Below are 22958 nucleotides of genomic sequence, written 5' to 3'. Positions count from 1 at the left end.
GAAACGCTTACTTGGATGTTTTGGGTGTACAACACACCAATTGGTTGCTTGCGGGATTTTTAATACCACATGTGACAAAAACCAATAAAGAATTTCCGACACACAATTAAAATAATTACTCCAAATATAACTATTATATAATAAATATACCTAAAAAATAGTTATACTGAGTATTTATTTATATTTTGTATATTAATGTGTCATTAGTATTTTTCTGTATAACGTAGGTTTAGTTAGAACTTCCTCTCGTAAATCTACATTTTACCTATTAAAATTTGATAGTATAGTGGTTGAATCGTACTAAAAGAAATCTAGATCCTTATTTTCCCACAAAGATTACTATTTTCTTTTTATGATCAATAATACCTTATGGGTTGACAGCGTTGGAATAGCAACTGAGGGGTCTTTCGAAAGATTTGATCCTGGCTCCAGTCCAACACACATATCCATTCCTTCAGAAACCAATAATTGGGTAACGCTGTTGGAGTAGCTGGAGTGAAAGTAAGGAAAAAACGTGTGATGTGCCAGGTCCTGACTGGACAAAATCATTACTGTCTATCCATAAGACAGTACGTTGCGCCGCAGGAAACGTCAGTATACGTTTTTCCAGATTAAAAATCACGTGAAAAATCCATGAATGGGTTTGTTTTAAAGCATATTATGTTGTGATATACACGGTGACCCAGAATTACAGTTTTCCCACAATAATTGTGAGATAGTTATATTAAAACTGTTGTTATGACAATCAAGATTCCTTCAAGCCCTATAGTCCTACAATATTCCATAGAATAGGGTTATATAAAATGCCACATTTAAAAAAATACTTTGACGTTATAAAAGTGATAGTAACACATATAAGATACTCATTTTTACACGAATGTATGATAATATTTAACATGAAAGCCCCAATATGATAACAATACCTAAATAATATAAATAGTTACCACATTATACAGGGTGTCAAATATGTAACCCAAAAAAACTTCTCAGGTTACTTCCTCTCATAAAAATAATGAAAAAGTGTTCATTCGCTTTGTTATCGAGCTACGGCTAGTGAAATATTTCGCCTGATTTTCTAGAAAAGGACGGAAATGAAGAGAAACTTTTTTATGGCGTAAAGATAGTTATTACATTTATTGGATTCATATAAAATGAACTGAAAATTGAATATAAAACTTCCCAGATATGTAAGACCACCCATATCAGAGATATCACACAAAATATGCAAAATTCTGTCTCAAAACATCCTTGGTTCAGATATGAAGTACATTAACTTCATTAAATGGGTAATAAATACGCAAACTTTTTACCAAAATTTTTAGATAGTTAAATTCTACCAAGAATTATGTAAAATAGGGCAATAATAAACAAATACAAAGTTTAAAAATTATTTAACTAAATAAATACATACGAAAAATAAGACTGAAAATACAATATACAGGGTGTAAACTAAATCCTGCACAGGTATAATATTTTCTAAACAATAACATATAAATCAACTAGATTTGGTACATCAACACTACACCTAAAAATCTACTTTTTGAAGGAACTATCAGTTTTCTGTAATATCATGGGGACGTCCCACAAGGAGTCAGAAGGAAATCTTAAATAAGAGAATAGGTCAATATGCACATCATTTTAATGGGCTTATCTAGCAGAGTTTAATACCGCAAACCGCACTCAAAAAGATTGATCCAGTACAAAATGGCGGCTGTTCAAAGGTTTTACTTGGTTACATTTTATTAGTAGCCATAACCCCAGTAAAACAAAACTGCAACCAAACGAATACTGCAGCTAAATACTACATTATGCTTATCAGTTGTACAGAAGTGAACTATGACGTTATTTATCCTAAAGGGTTACAAATTTGGTCCTAATATATTGATAACGGGGAAAATCTGATAATAGTAACAATTAGAAAGCTCTTATCTTTGGGTCGCAGTTTGGACTTTCCTATTAGCCAGTCTATTCATAGTAGGCTATTCTAGTTTTCTTTTTTTTAGTAGTGCTGTCCAATCTTTCTATCAGTTTATGGACTTTGCGCTTTAGTACAAAAGAGTTTGTCGTATTGCTTGTAGTTCTTCAACTACACTATTTCGCTTGACGAACGTGAACGTATAACACTTCTTATGATGGTTGGTTGGGGAAACAACAGACGATCACACGAGGAAGCATGCCATTTATTTAATGACTACTTTCATGAGAGGCAGCCAATTTTTAGAAAAACTGTAGGGAGAACTGTTCAACGCTTTATGGAAACAGAAAGTGTTTCCGATCGTCATAAGTCAGGAAGGCCCGCTATTGCGACAACCGAAGACAACTCTTTAGATGTATTGCAGTCATTAATTGAGAACCCGCAAGAGTCCCTACGCTCAGCAGCACAAACTCATGACATCTCTGTTACGTCTGTTAACAAAATTCTGAAAGGGTCTAATTTTAAGCCTTCATTTAGCCTTAAAGTTCATTTGGTGCACAAACTCATCGAAGATGATTTCGGTCCACGTATAGAATTTTTTGAAACTATGATGACCAAAATAGATCGCAACGAAATTGATGTAAACAATATTGTGTTTTCAGACGAGTGTTCATTTATGCTGAATGGAAGCGTAAACTGGTACAGTTGCCGTTTCATCACTGGATGCGGGAGGCACATACGCAGTATCCACTAAATGTGAATATCTGGCTTGGTGGGATAGGTACCCAGTTGGTAGGTCCTTGTTTATTGAAGGAAATTTTAAATGCAATATCGTACCAACGTTTGATGGAAAATGAAATTACACCAGCACTTCGAAACATGTTTGGAGAACATTTCCAGAATATCTGGCTTCAACAGGACGGAGCAGCCCCACACTACGGCATCGACGTAAGAGCCTATTTAAACACTGTTTTTTTGGCAACGGTGGATCGGAAGGCGAAGGACTGTAAAATGGCCAGCGCGTTCACCAGATCTGTCTCCATTAGACTATTTTGTTTCGGGTTACCTTAAGGACAATGTCTACAAAACTAAGCCTCAAAATTTAAATGAACTGAGACAAAGAATACTTTAAGAATGTCAGACGATTCCTCAAGTTGCCCTGCAAAATTCTGTTAATAGTTTTTATGTGCGTCTTTACAACTGTCAAATAACCGGAGGTGAACAATTCGAAAATTTACTCTAAAAACATTTGGTAAGTAAACATCTTTTTTAAATAAAACCTTTGAACAGCCGCCATTTTGTACTGGATCAATCTTTTTGAGTGCGGTTTGCGGCATTAAACTCTGCTAGATAAGCACTTTAAAATGATGTGCATATTGACCTGCTCCTATTTAAGATTTCAACTGACTCCTTGCGGGACGTCCCCATGATATTACAGAAAACTGATAGTTCCCTCAAAAAGTAGATTTTTAGGTGTAGTGTTTATGTACCAAATCTTGATGATTTATCTGTTATCGTTCAGAAAATATTATACTTGTGCAGGACTTTGTGTACACCCTGTATGTTTATTGATTGAATGTTCTTCATAAAAACTAAACATTTTAGGATGTTTTTTTTCAGTCAAGCAAATAATTAGAAAAAATGTAACATTGTAGGTTAAGAAACCAGATTTTTTAATACACCGTTAATTCAAATGCTTTTAGTATATAGAAAGCAAAAGTGAACATCACTAATGCAAAAAACCTTGAATCCAAGTTATTATTGTACAGCTGTCCAACAATTCAACTGTAGCAATAACTAGTCTATCATGTTTGGTTTGTGCAGTGTACGTGTATTACTGTATTATTTGTACGTTATTTGTGTATTTTTGTTTTTAACGATAAGACTCCGTTTACATTTTAAAATCAAGAGTACGAAAATACTGTTTTCATCTATGGTTTTGCCAATTGAAATAAATAAATAGTGAAATAAATGCTAAACATAGATATGAAAGACGATTTATGAATAAAAGAACACCTGCTCACCAAACATTTGCACCAGTTTTTCAATAACTTTCCAACAAATGGATCTTTTTCAACCGTTAATTGTTCGAGAGAATGTACTGTAATACAGATACGAGATAATGTCATTGATATAAATAAAGAGTGCAGTCCTCAACTTAGCACTTAACTACATTCGCATATCACAGTCTGGAGAACACATTTATTACAGAACATTTATTATCGTTTACAAGGAGTTCAAAATCATCATCCAGGTAAAAGTGCATTAAGATAACAAAACAATTGGTGTTGGAAAATAAAAAAATTCATTTGTCTTTTATTTACGGACGAGTCGATGTTTAGAAGATACAGAATTCTAAATTAGAAAAATAATCACCGGTGGTCAACTGAATATCTAGAAGTAGCTGTAGAGTCGACCTTTCAGATTTAATTTTCGATAAATGTATTTTGTTGTATAACAGAAGACCAGTTAATCGGTCTATTTGTAATTTATATTACCAGGTTCTATAAAATTAGAATTATATGCAGTCATTGAAACATATATTCTTAAATATAAATTATTATGATCTACTAGAGGAAATACACTCTGCAGACTCAAATGTAAATTATTAAATTAGGAATTCATATTCCGTTTAGGTCTGGTACACAGGTAAAAATCTATAAAGTGTTAACATTAGGATAAGATATCCGACAGAATAAAAATTATGCTGACGCTGCTTCTTTCTTCTTCGTGCCGACAATGGTTTACATAAGGTGCCAACTTTTCATAATGTCTAATGACAGTACGGTTTTCGCTTGGAAGTGCAGTATTACTCACCGGATACAGTAGCCAGTATCTACTACGAAGAGTTGATACGTCTTAGAACGGAACCCTAATAATATAAAGACCTTTAGTCTCACCGGCCATAATATTTTGGGTAGATTTCTTTCCATTGCAATTCGTAAGCAAGATGATATTGTCACATAGTTCCGTAAAACCCACAACAATGTATATTGAACTAACACTGACAAACTAAGCTGTCATCTTCTGGAAAATCTCAACAGGTAGTTTCTGGAATCTCGGGACCTGTGGCAGCTCTAACCTTTGCTAGTTCCTAGACTTTGGCAGGCCTCAACCCCTAGGTCCTCCCTGAATTTTGCAGGCTTTGTCCCTAAGTACAGTAGGCTCCAGTCTGTAGCACCTCTCGGTCTCTGAGAGCTCTCTGCCTTTAGAATCTCCTAGTCCATGGCAAGTCCCAGTCTTTGGAAACCCTCGGTCTTCTGCCTATAATATTTGGTAGTTCATGGCCTTTGGGAGCTCTCAGCCTCTATGACATCCCGGATTGATGCAAGCCCTACCCTACAGCAGGCTCCTTTCGGCCTCTAGCTCTTCTCGCTTTCTGCGATCTCTTAGAATTTTGGACCACTTAACCTCGAGCATCCTCTTGTGGAAATCAATGTCTATAAGGTACCAATTTCTGGCAGCTCAAGGCTTCTGGCATCTCCCGGACTTTTTTAGGCCCTGCTCTACTCGAGAAAATTTTTAGCTCATGGTTATGATGAATTCCAAAAAAAGGTTCATATAGATTGTGTTAAAAATATATCCAATTACAATTTTTTTTATGAATAGTTTTGATTATGGGGGTCTATCCATGCTCCATTAAAATTATTATCATATATAGAACATATCTGTTTTGATGAAAATTGGATCAACCATTAGGTGTTTAATGTTATTATACATATAATAGATTTAGTCATAGGGTTAAATAATAAAAATCAATTCGGTAAAACAACAACATTTACTGCATTATATAACTAGTGCAAAAAGTATAACAATTATCTAATTATTTTATCTGTTAAATTCGACTCATAATTTTCAGCTGATAGTTATGTAGTAGATAAACAACGTTAATAACTCAATATGTGTTTTAAATGAGGGATAATGCTCAGTAATAACATTACTATTACAGATAAGTTTTACAGCGACATATATTTGGCATCAAAATTTTTATCTAAAGTACCGTAACCCGTATTTTATATTTTCATAAAATTGTAATTAAATTTCCCTCTGTTGTCTTATTACAGTGTGAAACTTTTGTATGGCCGTCAATTTTTAACCTGAATGATATTTTACTAAAACTATTACTTTAATACGTCTTAATTAGAATAAAGATTTTGCAAAGTTTGAACTTGATACTTTTATTCCATTTAAATGTATGGTTTTCCTAAAACAACACAACACAGAGACTATAAACTAACCAAGATAGGATTATAGCCTACATTATATATACATTATTTTACTTCTTACTTATTTTGATATAGCAAAAATTAATGGTTAAATTCTATAGAGTGCTTCATCGATACCCTGTATAGTATTATCTTGTATAGTATAAACCTACACATTACAATTTCAATAATTTAAATGGGAGCAGCAAATGATAAGCCATTTCCTTTTTGTAATAAGAAAAGGATTAAAAGAATTAAATTATTTTTTAATATCATGGTCGTAAAAGATTGTATCAATAACATACTTATAAATAAAGGACAATTTTAATTACTAATATTACATTTATTTTATAACCTGGGGTAATGAGAGAAGAGATAAAGGCGAACATTACTAAAAAATAAAATAATAAACCACATAAGGACACGTTAAACACAATAATAAATCACGTAATTGACTCAGAAATCATTAAAAAATATGCAAAAGTAATTACAACCCATTATATTACTAAATGTAGTTACGAGTACATAATTACTACCGTATATGTTATTTTTCAACCAAAAATAAAATAGTCTTACACTATTTGTAAATCCATCTACATCCCATGACTAGAAATTATTCTAGGTCATGTTCTAGCAAAGCCAGTAATTTTTGAGTGATTTGTTGTGTTTTATTTTACTATTGGTTACAGGTTTAAAACTGTGAAAATATAAACAGTGATCACCTGTCGTGACCTACTTTCCTATCAGCAAGTTGATACTTTTTTCAGTTTATTTACATACTTAATATTATTTTTACATAAAAAAAACAAGAGCGGACACAAAACTCGAATAGTTCCCTTTTAATGTTTTGTAAAATATAATAATACGTAGCAAATAGTCGTTAAACCACGTTCCTGTTTTCCATTTTCTTGCCTCCAATACCCATACAGATAACAGCTTTTCTCCCAGTTCTAAAATTGATATCAATTAATATATTATACTGAGGATCAGAGGTAGTGTCGATATTTTCATCCAAGCTAAGCTCTCAACTGTCCTGTCAGTACTTTACCCTTGCTATGGCTTAACTGTTACACTGGAAGGCTTTCCAGCAAAGTGTGTTTTTGTGAGGTGCGTTAATCAGGACCTGCCCCCTGTCCCCGCTTTGCCTTTATTGATCTTCAACTGGATCTGTTCAGATAGACAAACTATTACTATATAAAAAATAATATATTTTGTTCTCACTCAAACTGAATATTCGTTTTAATGAGTTGCATTTTAAACAATTGCACCGTGGAAAGGCCGTACATTACGTAACTGTATGTTAGCGATGCCACGTCATACGAGGGATGCATTTTCCGTGTCTTTTTTATGAGTAACTGCATAAGACTTTTTTGTCACTCTGGTAATGGGCTACTTTCTATACAGCTAAGCTCTGCGTAAGTCATCGTTACCCTCGTAACTAATTCAGCTGATTATCCCGCTACTAAACATTACTTTGCCTAAGTAAACATTTATTTCCCGTTTGATAACATCGGTGTTGGGTAAACTATACAGTAGTTGGCACCTTTAGCTGCTAATATGATTAATTTTTATATTCGTTTAAATTTTATCGGTTTAATCACATTTTCTTTTAACTGTGGTACCAATTAAATCTTTACAATAGACTATTGTGATCCATCAAAATAACAACAACTTTCAAAATTTAAAAAAGTTTTAATTTTAATGAATTTTATAACAAGTAAAAACAATTTTACAGTTATTTGCACCCATTTCATAGTACTTGTCATAGCCAAGCATAGTTATTGGCACCCTATGCCAATGACTAAAAAGTTAAATTGTAGACCTATTATACTTCATAGTTCATCAATAAACTCATCATATCAACATATTTGAATGTTTTTTGACTGAATTTAAATAAAAACACAATAATTTAGGCCTTAATAATTTTGTACTACCCAATTGTTTACTGGTAGGGCCTTAATGTATTTGCTTAGGCATTTTATAATAGGTTAAGATCACTATTAAATAATATCGTTATTAAATTCAACACAAGTTGCACAGACAAACACAGGGTCCAACTCATCAAATTCAAAATCAATTGGCAAAACATTCTTTATGATAAATCTTATCACACAGATCACATTCAAAACTATGTGTCTTTAATGTTCGAACAGCACGTGTAGCATAACCCACCCAGCTTTACTTTATTCCCTAAGGTTTTTCATTAAAACATTTGGTTTGTTGACACTCTTTAGCAAGTCCAATTTCTGTCCATTTTCTTCTTTTACAACATTATTAGCAACTGTTTTATATTCCTTCTTAGGTGGCTTTGCTATGTTTTTTGAAGTTCCACATTTCTTCATCTTTGTCATGTTTCGCGGGTTCTTTTCCTTTCTGACTTCTTTCTCTCCTCTTCAGCCTTCTTTTCCCTTTTTTCCTCAAAGATTGGATTTCCATTTTTTTGATGTAATGACAAAGGGAACTCTCTCCGTCTCCCTTTTTCCTTTCCTTTTTGGCGTTTCCGGCCACAATAGTATTTCTGGTATTGTGGATTGCGATGACTGTGGATTTTCAAGAGGGGTTTTGTTAGGTTGTGTAGGTGTTGAGTAGCAACTGTTGGTTTTCCCTTGACTTAGTAGGTGTTGCATAGCTGTGGTCCATTCCAAAAGGATTTTTCATTTTTTAGGACTTCATGGCTTGTGGATGGAAGTGCATTTGCGTTATTTTCTGCTTGTATATCAATAATTACATTAGTCTGATCACAATTTTCACTTTAACTCCTCTTGAATTCATCCCACACCCTATAGAGTGTATAAAAGAGGGGGTGTTCTGTATTTTTGTTGACCTCAGAATCGATGTTAACAAATTTGTCAAGGATTTTCATCGCCTACAATTCCTTCAAACTGTTCAAGGGTGATGGTTTGGTTGGGTGTGCTGCTCTTGTCAACTATTTTACGTTCTTTTCCAAGACAACTTTTGAAAGTCTATAGCATCCGATTTCCATGGATAAAGGCCACAAGCCTTAAATCCATTCTTTAGGGTTTCGGGTTTTATCGCTTCTACGACTTCCTTTAAAAGGGGGTGCAACGCATTCCCTGGTGACTGCCTCCGTAGGATGATTTTTTTCTATATTTCATCAAAGCTTGCTTCCAGCCAGCTTTTATTGGTCGAAATGCAGCAACGTCTGCAGGTTGCAAAAATACGTGTTGCATTTGGATACAAAGCTACTAAAATTATCTGTAGCTCACTGCACAGGGTACTCAATTGATTATGATAAATGACTCTTATGCCCATCCACGAATAAGATTACAGGCAAAGTAAACCTTATTTTCTATCAAATAAGTGTTGAAGACGTTGCCTATATACTCATAAAAAAGCTCAGCTTTCATCCAGCCATTATCACTGTGGCCGATGCCCCAATCGTCTAAGACAGAATTAACAATAGCAGATGGCAACCGTTGGTAGGGATAGATAAAGCATAGGTGGAACAACTTTACCAGACGCTGAAAATGTAAACATAGCAGTAAACCGCAGACTTCGCCTTTCCTTTGTCTATTTCGTATACATTTTTGGAACCGAGTGGAGCTAAAACCTTTGAATTTTTCGGGCACATTTGAAAATTTGTTTCGTCTCCATTGAATATTCTGTCCGGGTTTTTTAAAATGTCCCAAAACATGTTCTTCGCTGAGAACACTCTCAATATTGCTGAACCAATTCTTAATGTCCATTTCACTTACACAAGAACTAGCTGCCGTGACTGCTTCTGCGGTGCGTTGTGTAATTTTAGGGTGGCGACGAAAGGAAGGCCTGATACCAACCAATACCAGGTAGGCTTTCTTTAAACGGGTTTGGTCTATTGTTCTGAGTCAAAAATTCCTGCACACTCAGCTGAATATCTTCTTTTCTTCTCGGAAATCCTTTTTTACTGCAATCGATTATCCATTTTTCAAGCAGATCTTCCTCTTCTTTGCTTAATATTTGGCGGGGGGCCTCGCTCAGCCCTAGTAAACTTTGGAGCTTAATCGGAACTGGATTGTCGCACGAGAATTCCATATTTCTTTGAAGCCGCTTTTTTCGATAGCAATCCATTTTTTTACATCATTTCAATGCTGCTTGAAGAGCCTCAGGCTTATACCGCTCTTTTGGCATCCTTGGCAGATTTAAAATCTGGAAAAAACATCGAGATATTAGGCGTAATGTAAAGGAATAGGCTATGTTGCTTGGAGATGTAGGCCTAATACTTAAATTAAAAATTAAACAAACCTGGAAAATACATGAAATCATATGGTTTCTGTATGAACCATACAGCAATCAATATGATTTAATTCATTTTTCAGGGTTGTTTTACTTTTAATTCAGTAAAACATAAGTGTTTTTTTAACTTTAAAAGAAAAGTGTAATTAATTAATGTGATTCTTCTGAGGGCTCAGTAAGATGGCCAATAACTATATCTTGACCCAGTGCCAAGTACTGTGTTGTTACAGTTATTGGCATGCCAGGGTCATAACAAAAACACCATGCCAACTACTGTAAAATGTTATACTAATTAGAATTTGATTGATTATTTAACATTCACATAATATCTTTGGTAACACTAACATAAAAAATTCATTAAGTTTTTTAAATCTGTTAAAATTGCAGTAGTTGGCACCAGTGCCAACAACTAAAAAAACACATTTTACATTTTACAGTAGTTGGCACCCCCATAGTTCTTTTAATTTGAGGTTATGTACATTGAAAACACCCTGATTAGATCTACATTACCTCAACATAGAAGGGTAACTTAAATAATTAACAACAATTGTGTGGTGTGCTAGCTAAGACAGAGTTTGTGTAGCAACATTCTTAACGATTTATTAAGAAATAAGCAGATTTTTACATACCTTTTAATATTGTAGAGCAGCTCCACTTAACCTTATAATCTTGAAGCTGAGACCACTAAAACCACCTGGAAAACTCTACTGGTATTACAGTAACCTAGCAGAGGAACCAGTTTTGGCCAACCTAAATGTTATTAAACTGAAAATCCCCACGGGGTGACAACTACTGTAGCAGTGCCAATAATTGTCTGGTTTACCCTATTCTGTTATTTGTATTGACAGTCTTATGTTCAAGCAGCTGGTTGAACACCAAAATTAATTATAAAATGGTAATACGTTTTTATTGAAAAATAATTAACGTAATATGAAATGTGATAGTGATTTTGCATGCTTATTTTCATCGCGGATGAAAAGTATCGCTCATTCCAAGTCTAGGAACTTCTATTGCGGGGCGAAAATGCAGTCTCAACATGCAATGTGTTGCTTTCGAGACTAATAATAAAATGTACTATTTAACTAGGCACATATTTCTTTAAGTTTACCCTGATGAGTATTTTAATAACAGAACTATATCTTTAAAAGCCCATAGTGACAATTTACGTAACATTAAACCTATTACGTATACAACGTAAACAATAGAATAATGTTAATAGAGTATATAAGAATGTTATAATTTGTTAAATTAAGATTTCAGCATGTATAATAAATTAACAAAATATCTTTAGACGCAGTATAATTCAAACTTTTATCTTATTAGTATTTAAATACTAGTAGTTAGGAACTTTTTAACATAACTCTTCAAACATTACTTGTTATTGGTGAGACCTAAAGAAATCAAAGGTTTCATTGTCAGGCGACTTCAAAAATAAATATTTACATATTTGTCATTACAAATAATGTTTCATTTTTTTATGATTCAAGTACAGAGGGTTTGACATAATTGACGCAGTATGAAGACTTTAGATAGATTTAATTGATTGCTTCAAATGTCCTCATTCAAGGTTTTTAAAATTCTAATAAATCATTATTTTACAATGCCTCTTATTCAATGACTGTGACCATTGTACATTTTATCTTTATCATGTATGTCCTATTAAATGTAAAACATTGAGCAAACTATATTTCCATAGTAGTTGTATTAAACTAGTTCGATTTCTTGTAAAAAATATTGCATCCATTGAACCCTGTAAAGTTAATCTCAAGAACATAGTTTCATGTGTAACAATGTTTGATGTGTGCATTTGGATTTTTACAAACAAGTGATTGTCAACTTACACTTAAAACAAATTAAGTTTACATAGACTTGAAAATAGTATATTGTTGAAAGTGGGGAAAGGACAGAAAAAGAACTGAAAAACTGAGACACACCACCGACAACAATACAAGTATCAGATGACTGAGACCGACCATCACTTACCTAATGTAACATTCTTTACAACACTTAGTTGCCCTTTTTCAATTCCTTGTATTCTTTAAAGGAATAATAGATTTTAACGTTAGTGTGTGTTTTTTTTTCGAAACTAAAAACACATTTTGAGGTATTGTCTCTTATGGAAGAATCTATTTGCATCACTTTGTTGTTTTGATGAAGTTTAAGTTTAATAATGTTGGAAACAACCAATTATAAAATATGCTGTATTAATAATGGAATGATTTATAATCAGGTATACTAATGCTAACCAGTCCAACTTTTATTTAAAATTGACTTCAACAGTTTGAAGTCAAAGATATACGCAATTGTGTTCATATAATAGAAATTTCAATTTGACCCATTAGTCAGCTTATGCTCTCTTTAAGATCTTCAGAATCCTTGTGGGCCTTCCCTAACATGGTAGAAAAAATAATTGCACCAAAACACACACACACACACACACACACACACACACACACACACACACACACACACACATATATATATATATATATATATATATATATATATAGATTCAAGTATATCGTTTATGTGTACAGTTTAATAGTTTATCGGCAGTGTTCCAAAAATATAAACCCATCCCCGTACAAATTGATATGGATGTCGGTCATCCTAATTATTGTTATAGTATTAAATTTAATACGAATGTTGGCCTATTATTTACTATGTCAAGTTTATATGTAAGCTCGTTATGTAATATTAGGCTTAATAAAATTTCATTACGCCTTTCATAATATAAGAAACAGGTACACGCGATTTCCTATTACACAACAGGAACCTCGGCAGGCATATCTATATAACGGCATGATAAACATCTTAAAACAATTAATTGTCACTAGAAGATATTCCAGTTTTCCGATTAGTGTCAGAATAACATAAATGTAAGCTTTAAACCTTATTTTTGGTCATTGTATCTACTTCTGGTACCATATTAACGATTCCATTGTTTCTGTTATTAATACAATATAAAATACGTTTGTCTTAATGGCCACACAGGTAAGGTTTTTCCGATTAAGGTTTTCTGTAGGTAATATAATAGCGTTTGGTGCTAGAGAAAGTGGTTTAAAATGTTTAATCCGGTCACTAACCGAATACTTCCGGCCATTAAATCTACTTCCTATTGTGGTATTTAGAGTAATTGTAGATTTTAGAGGTCATAATACACATGTGTGTCAAATTTAAACTTTTGTAAGACTGTTGGATGTTTAGGAACAAAACTATAGTTTTCTAGGAATTTCAACGCATATGGATGATACTTGAGACGTTTCATTTCGATTTTCTTGTAAGGCACTAGGCAAGTTCGTGTCAAATTTCATTTCTCTAGAAATCAGGAGATGGAAAACTAAAAATATAGGCCTTCTAATGGTTGGAACCTTTTTTCACTCCCAATGGGTAGGTGATCTTCATCACAAACCTTTTTTGTGTCTTATGAGAGCACAGGAATGCGTGGGTGTCAAATTTCATCTTTTTAGGATATCGGAACTTTGAGAAACAAAATATAGTTCTTCTAAGAGTTGTTTCCTATTAATCCTCTAAAGATGTTTCATCTTCATGAAAATGCATTTGTTTTTCTTTAAAAGAAATGAGAACAGAGTTCTTCAAAATTGTTTCTAAGACATCGCGATGTTAATAAAGAAATATTCCAGAGTTCTTCTATAATATAGTTCTAGGGGTTCAATCCAAAGCAACTCCTGCGGATGTTTGATACTTAAGAATGTTATTTTCTTCGTAAGTCATGAGTTTACGTAAGTGTAAAATTCTTCTAGGATTTTGGAGAGATGTAAAAACTATAGTATAGTTCTTCTAGGGGTTGCAACCCTATATCAAGCACTAGGGTAGTAAGTCTTTGTGGCATACATCTCTTTTCTGTTAAGATACGTTGGGATAAAATTTCACTATTGTACGTCACTATTGAGAAACGAAATATAGTGGTTCTAATGTTTCAACCTTATTTCGACCCCATTGAATGTTTGATCTGTATGAAAATTAATTGGTGTCTTATTTACGCCATGATATATACGTATACCAAATTTCTAACTTTTTGGGGTATTGTAAAAGCTGGATAATCAGTGATCAGAAAGTTATTATAAGTGAGGTTTTTTACGTTTATATTATAGAAATAGATCACTGTACTTTTAATGAAAACATGTGAATAAAAGTTTATATTACTCAAACGTAATTTTAGTGAATGTCATAAAATATTACGTCACCAACATAATAATACCTAGTATGTATTTTATGATATAAGAGGATGGCGAAAAGAAAGCTAGGCTCTCCAACTCCCTGAAGGAAGGCTTGCCTCTGAAGATCCTTGACAAAAGAGCTTGTTGTGTTGTACTCGGGGTGCACCTTTTATCACGAACTGAACTTCCACAACACACTGTTTCTGGACGATCAAATATACTTTTAAAAATACACTAGTGGCATATTCAAAATAAGTATTATTTAAATTAGTAACTACTAGACATTTACACTAGCCAAATCCTTAAGTTTCCATTGAAACAAATAGGAGCATTGAATTCGGTAAATATCCCATACTTCATTTTTGTAATAATGTGAGTTGTGTAGTTACGTTAAGAAAACATTCTCGCTCTAAATTCTTTTTGAAGTTGCCCTGAACCCAGAGTTAGATTGTCTCAATAAAATAACGTAAAAGACTTGTAATTAATCTTTCTTCTATTACGTTATTAAAATCATAACCATTCAAAATTACCACAAGTAAAAGCGCAAAGGGCCTGGTAAAATTATAATGGGGCCAGCTCGTAGTCCTACTTTACTATAATCGATATAGCTTATTAGTATTCAAGATCGCAGTAAAATAGTGAGAAGAATCGATGTCACTGCTTCCAATACATTTCTACTATGTCAGACACGAATAATGTAGACTCACATATTTGTGTCATCAGGCTTCTTAATCTAGAAGGAGTGATTGGTATTATCTCAATAAAGGTTAGAGAAATGTGTAATGTTGGGAGCAATATCCTGTACACTAGATTCATGAGTTACTCATTTCGAACAGCACCAACCCACATCATACAGATGGAAAAATGTACATAGTTCATAGTTACATGAGAAGGATTCCCATTATGTATTACAACCCAACTTGTATCAGATCTGTTACCTATGTATGGGCTTAATTTTGCTTACTATTGCATCACTGCTTGGATGACAAATAATAAGCGATTCCATGTAGTTGATATTCTGCTGCATGAGCTAAAATATTAACACTTCACTATACTGTATCACATCAGGGCTTAACAATCAACGAGAAATTTTTAACATCAGCTTATCGGTTAAAACTAAAACATAAAACCTTAATATTTTTTTTAACATTATTACTTTTTAAAATATTATTTATTATTTTCGTGTACAATATGACAAGAGATCGAAGGACAAAGGTCGTGTGCACCTATGAAAAGGTTTTGTTAAATAATTCATTTTGGTGAGTGTGCTACCACTACACGATGCTACTATAACGCGATTGAAATAGGCTGAATTATGTACAAACTCGACCTAACAATTACCAATTAGGTCTTATTTTAGTTTTATTAAACTTTTATATAATATGAAATTTTAATAATTTATGTAATATTATTTTAATCGGATATAATATATTGATGCATAATAATCTGCAATATAATCTGCAGTGAATGCAAAAGAACCATTACAAATAGAAATTAGCATCTTTACATTTTTTAAGCTTTACATTGAAATTTTACATTGAAGTTTAAATACTACTTCATGTTTCAATAAAGGTTTAAATAGACCATTAGGCGTAAGGTATGCCTAATGGTGATCACGTCAGCATATGTGCTGATGTGATAAATTTTTTGTGGGTTTTCAAAATGTTTATTTGTATCCTTTCTCTTAATTATATATGAAACTGTCTCAGCTTAATAGCATAAAACATAAGATGAACTTAGTTAGTTTTTATAACATTAGTATTGCAAGAAACTAACGCCATCAGTTGGAATATAGGCACTTATATACACCTTCAGATATTCTAATGGTGTCTAGGCTATTATATCAAAATAACATTATTTTACTAACACAATTCCCTTTATTTTTTATCTACGAGAGCTACATACGATTATGATATTTTTATAATCAATAGTGTTCCTTTCAGTGAGACTAAGAACAGAACCTCTTAGAGGAAAATATGAAACATCACTGACTACATAATACAAAAACAGGAACATTTACTTAACTGTTGATTTTAAGAAAACATTTACTTATATTACAAACTGCTGCGGAAGAACAGTGTGTTTTGTAAGGTGTGATTATTGACTGAACTGATTTGTAAAACAACCTAAATTTATCAGAAAAGATGTTTTAACAATTTTTCAAACGTCCGTTTTTGTTTAACCACTAATTTTACTTATTTTAGTTACTGCTGAATAAAATACAATAATACATAACAGTATCCTCAGAAATAAGCCATGAATTCTTTTTGCCGACAAACATACTGTCAAACAAAGTAAATTTGCCTCCCAATGCCTCCCGGCATTCTTCTGTTCTTTTTTTCTCTTTGGGATATTTTCATGTCGTAACATACACTCGTAGTTTTTTAGTCGTTAAACGAATACATAAATATGTATCTACATATATATATATACACACATATATATATATATATATATATATATATACACATATATATGTATATGAAATTTAATTTAAAATCCAATGAAATTTGAATACTGGTATTAAATGAATCAATAAGTTCATCAATCTTTCGTTGGGTTCATTAAAAATAATATTAGTAGTTTATAGATTTATTTACGCCAGTATTTATATATATACATATATATATATATATATATATATATATATATATATATATGTTACTGGCAATGTGTACAATTCAGGCATTGTATGGAATACCTAGGCATTGTATACATTGCCGAGTGAATCCAGGCAAAGTATGAAATAAACTCATTTCTTAACAATTGTACAAACTTTGCCTAGGCATTGTGTATAATGCCTAGGCATTATATAGAGTGTCGAAAGTTTTGCAGGCAAAGTATAAAATGAACAACATTGTTAAAAATTGTTTATTGCAAATAACAAACATGAAATGTATTAAACATAGGATCTGAAAATCCTCATATTTTACTAGAGTAAAATTTAAAAGTGAAATATTAATTTAAGAAATTACTTGTTACAGCAGGAAAGAGAACTATGGCACTTCGAGTTGCATTTTCGATTGTTTTTAACACAAGCACATTGTTTGGTTTGACATTTAGTTTTGCAAGTGCATCTCACAAATCCTTGGCCGCTTCCTGTTGACTGAGCTGTTGCAACGGTACGAAGTCCTGTTTCTTGATCAGGCACGTCTTCTACTCGAACTAGGCTTTTTTGGCAAACTGTAAACTGTGACCTTGCGTACAGTTGTTTCAAAACTCCGTTGGCGGTCCCTAATTTGTAAAACCCATCTTCTGTCGTATCCATGACCACTGCCAAAATATTTCTCAAGTCACCTCTTCCTTTGTCAACGTCAGGAATTGGAACACGAACAGTGACTCCTTTGGTGACGGGGGGAAACTTTTTATCGGAATTAGCTTTCATTTTCTTAGCTTGTTTTTCAAGACAAGCTTTTGACCTCTTCCTCTCTTTATCAATATTTTCCGAATTAAAACAAGAGACACACAACAGGGTTTTTCAGTATCATCATCACACCCCTGAATTGAATGGCCACATGAAATATTTATGTCCGCTAAACATTTTGTGCAGTTTTGTTTCTCATTAGTTTGCTGCAAACAAACGCTACACATTTGTAGAAGGCTAGAACTGACCGAGACATCAACGGTTGCCTCATTAACTTCTGAAGTGTTATGATCGGTTTGGAGTGGAGGTTCTAGACTTGACATTATTTGTGTTTCTGTTGTGTGCATGTTATTAACCACTCTTTCCAAATCTTCGTCGCTGTTAATGGAATCCAAAATGTCTCGAGGCAGAGAAGATGTTGTAAGACCGACCTTTACTTTACAGCCGAAGAGAGCCTCATAAGGCGTTCTTTTGATTCCTGAATGTAAAGCTCTATTTTTCATAAGTTGGACAAATCTCAATCCCTCACTCCAACGATCAGTTTTTTCATCTTGCATCCAAGTCGAAATCATGTTTTCAATATCTTGGTTTGCACGTTCTACACTACCCTGACTTTGAGAATGACGTGGTTTGCCATGAACGATTTTTAACGTAGGCCAATAATCTTTTAAATTGTAAACTATTTTGTTTGCAAACTCCCTTCCATTGTCTGACTGCAATATACTTGGTGCTCCAATGAGAGTAAAAATATCTACTAGGTGATATGCTACTTCCTCAGCGGGTTTAGTTTTGAGAGGCTTAAGAATCACAAATTTTGTCAAATGATCCTGATAGACCATTATGAACTTAAACTCCCTGTCGGGCTGTGACTGGAAATCAATTAAATCTACTTGACAACGAGAATTAAATTCTGATGAAATCAGGGGCTTTACTACCACTCCTCTTTTCGAACCCTTTTGTTTCTTCTGACATGGCTCACACAAACGAATATATATAGCTCAACTTCATGACGTGTAACATTTTTGTACTTAATATCTAGCTCTTTTAACATTCGATCTCTTCCACCATGACCAATAGCGACATGAGCTTCATGGAGAACAGTAAATAAATCTGAATCGTGGACATAAAATTTTACAACACTGTCTCCTTGCTTTAATGGGTGTACTAGTTTTTGCACATTTTCTACGATCATTACATCATACCTGTTGAGTAGCCAGTAGTGACGAGGTTCCTTTCTGGGCTTGGCCTTGGCATCTTCGACCTCCAACACCAGCTTCTTATAGTCGTCTTCAGTCAAAAAAAAACACTATTTTTTAGCACTTGCATTCCGAATTTTTACAAGTTCGGCACTAAAACGAAGTTTCATTAGCGATAAACGATCACTAGAACTACTGATACTACTGTTCACTTGTGACATTTTCAAGCAACAATACAGTGGCACGACAGAACAGAACTGAAGCGTAGGCCTAGCACAATACTGTGGCGTGACGTAACAGAACTGAGAGCAGCGTTATAGCGGGGATGGGCGGGGGGAGTAGGTGAGGCAAGCACGTTGTAACTTGAAAACAATGGAACAGACAGATTTTTAACTCTGCCTGAACTCCAGCAGGCATTCTATAGAATGCCTAGGCAAAGTATGAAATGTTTAAAATTTCACACTTTGCCTGCTTACTTTTGCCAATGTATAGAATGCCTAGGTATTCTATACAATGCCTGATTTTACACTTTGCCGGTAACATATATTATATATATATATATATATATATATATATATATATATATATATATATATCTCTTTGAAACGACTGTTGGACGTTGGAGATTTTTAGTTTGTTAAAGTCAACATAGCTTCTAACAAAAGAATACTATTTGATTTCTTAAATTTTGATAGCTTTTAAATTGGAGCTTGAGTAACTTAACCTGAAAAATTCTATAATTAATGAAAATCTGCAGAAACGAAACGATATTTTGGACAATATATACGTCAAAAGTAATATAAGTGAACTGAGCGAACAATTAGAAAACAAATCACTGTAAATAGAGACAGTAAACAAAACACTTCAAGAATAGAGAAGCGAATTTGTTATTTTCCCAATCATATATAATGATGTATGTTAATGTAGCTTATATTGTTATTTGATAACTTTGATAATAACTAAACAGACAACGCGTTTCAGACCACCCGTACAGTATCTGTAGTAGCTAAATAAAGAGAGCTGTATAATTCATTTCTTTGGTTGATCTGCACAATTTTTCAATTTTAAAATTTAATGTTCTGCCAACTTATGGTACGTTCTCCATCTTACGGTTTTAGTCTCCATCGAGTAACATAGATTTTCCTACGTCATCTTCATCCTGAATTTCATGGACAGAGTTCTTGCTTGTTAGCACACTAGAAGGAATGACCCAACATAATGTTTTATTTATTATTTTATATTGTTAATTTCTTGTTGTTATTTGTTTATATTTTTATATAAAGTTACTTGCTTATATTATTTATCTTGTTATTGACACATACACACACACACACACCACACACACACACACACACACACACACACACACACACACACACACACACACACACACACACACACACAACACACACACACACACACACACACACACACACACACACACACATATACACATTAATTCGGGTAATATTAAGTCCTATTCTTTTTTCACTATAAGTTTGTCCTGAAAATATTTTAAAAGGTTCAAAAATAAAAAAAATCAAATTTTTCTAGCAAACAAAGCCATAGTGTACTTCAGTACCGGAGGAAAATCAGTCTTTCTGTTGATTATAATTGTTATACACTTTACTCAATTACATTGGCCCTTACCTTACATTTTCTTAAAACATCAATGACTTGCAGAATAAATGTCAAAAGCATAATTGACTTTAAAAAATTTTACTTCATAATGTTATACTGTAAAAATGAAATTACAACTAAAGAACCATAGAACTTATGGTCTCTGAGTGTACCTGGACTCTGGATAGCGGTTCGATGACGGGCCTAGGTCACTGAGAGTATCCGGTTAATGGGAGCTCAATGTCTCTCGTTTGCTTCAAAATTTAAAGTAGGTTTTTGCCAGTACTTTTTGTGATTCTAATACATATATATATATATATATATATATATATATATATATATATATATATATATATATATATATTCAGAAAGTAGTCACTTCTGTCGGTCAGTTCCGCAATGCCTTTACATTTGTTTTAAATTTTATTTTAAAACTATTCAACAAGTGGCATTTTGTTAATATTAAAGCAAAATACGCATTTTAATTTTTTCTCATATGTGTCATAATTATTTTCCAAATTTTGGTATCTGTGCCTTTGCTAGTTCAGGTTATAATACTTTGTTAATCAAAGTACAAAATTCCAGGTTGTGGTTAAGTTAAATGATACATTTCTTGACTAATGTTCACAGGACAGTTTTATGTAAAAAAGTATTATCAGACATACAAGTTTTGGACACCATTTTCTGAACACACCGAATATAGATTTTGGATTATGTGGGCTATGATAGAATAAAATGCGAAAACTCTCCCGTAAGTTCTGTTATGAGGTCGAAAGCAATAGTCATATTTATATGAAATGTGCCAAAATAGAATTAAATCTCATTACGACCGATATATCAGGAAAGCCAAACTTACGTAAAAGAGTATAATCAAATGGTGTATCACACATGGCTAGCAGAACAAGGTGTTAAAGTGGATAACGGCGGTCTCGCATTAAGATAATTACGTCTGCTACTCTAAGAGCTGAAAGCTGCTATTGTTCTTTCCACCTTAATTTTATTTCACATTTGAATTTTCGAAGTATTGAGAATTGCTATTTCGTTTTAATAAACTAGACTTTACTTATTACGAAATTACTTGATTTATTCTAATTTTTGTAAACTATTACGTTGGTTCATACTAACTTTTACTTTAGACATCGTTGACTATAGTCGCTTAAAAATTATTCAAAAAGTTTTAAAATTTATACTATGCAATTAAATATTACTAAGTGAAATGGAAAGTGTATGTTGTTACACTTTTGGAAATATTTATATTCATACTCCCCATTGTCCAGATCCACTTTTATTGGGTTATTCACCTTTAGTATGTGACCTCAAACTGGATATTATATCAACGCAATTTCATGGGTGTACTTACATATTTTGGAATCTTAGGTCCATTAACCAAATTTACAGTTTTATATTCTTTAATTTCTATACTATAGTATATGGATTTACTATGAGGTCCAACGTCAGTGTTACAATGACGCATGTTTTACAAAAAAAAATGGTGTGAAACAGGTTCAACGAGTATAATTGATGAACAAGTGAGGTGGAATATTGATATAAAACATATAATACCACTTAAAATGGATTTATAAACCATTCTGTGTAGCATTTTGTAGAATTACAACGTACGACTTGTTCTTGTTTCAACATAATTACTCATAAAGGGTTATTTTGTCGTATACGAAACTAACTTAAAATACATTACTGCCGTATTTAAATCTTTAGAAACAGAACTAAGCCAGCCTGTTATAATACCAGCAAGTGACTACATCAGCAAGTACAATCTATGGTGTATTATTGCATTCATTAGCAATAGAGGACCGGAATCCACTTTTAATATTAAATATCTCGTAAAAATTGCTATTTTGGTATTCGATCGTATTGACATGCTTGTTTTCAGCACTCTTAAAACACGGTCTTGTAATAAAATTCTTACTTTACTCTTACTTTGAAAAGAAGTAATTAAATTGGATATTACTGCGTTTTTATTTTTATAGACAGAAAGTGAGTCGATAATTTTATTCGCCGGTATATTGCACCGTTTCAGCAAACAAACCTAAACAAATTTTTTTGATTCATACGAAATAAAACAGAATTTATAATTTATAATGTGAATTAAGATTTTCTTACGATGTTTTAATGTTTTAATATTTATTTGCTTATTGAAGCAACATTTTGTCTTCGTTAATTTATTAATTTATTTTAATTTATTCGTTTTTATTGATCGTTAAAAACTTATTACAATGTGATTTT

This window comes from Homalodisca vitripennis, chromosome 2, assembly GCF_021130785.1.
Source record: "Homalodisca vitripennis isolate AUS2020 chromosome 2, UT_GWSS_2.1, whole genome shotgun sequence".
NCBI lineage: Eukaryota > Metazoa > Arthropoda > Insecta > Hemiptera > Cicadellidae > Homalodisca > Homalodisca vitripennis.
Note: the sequence above shows the minus strand (reverse complement) of the source record.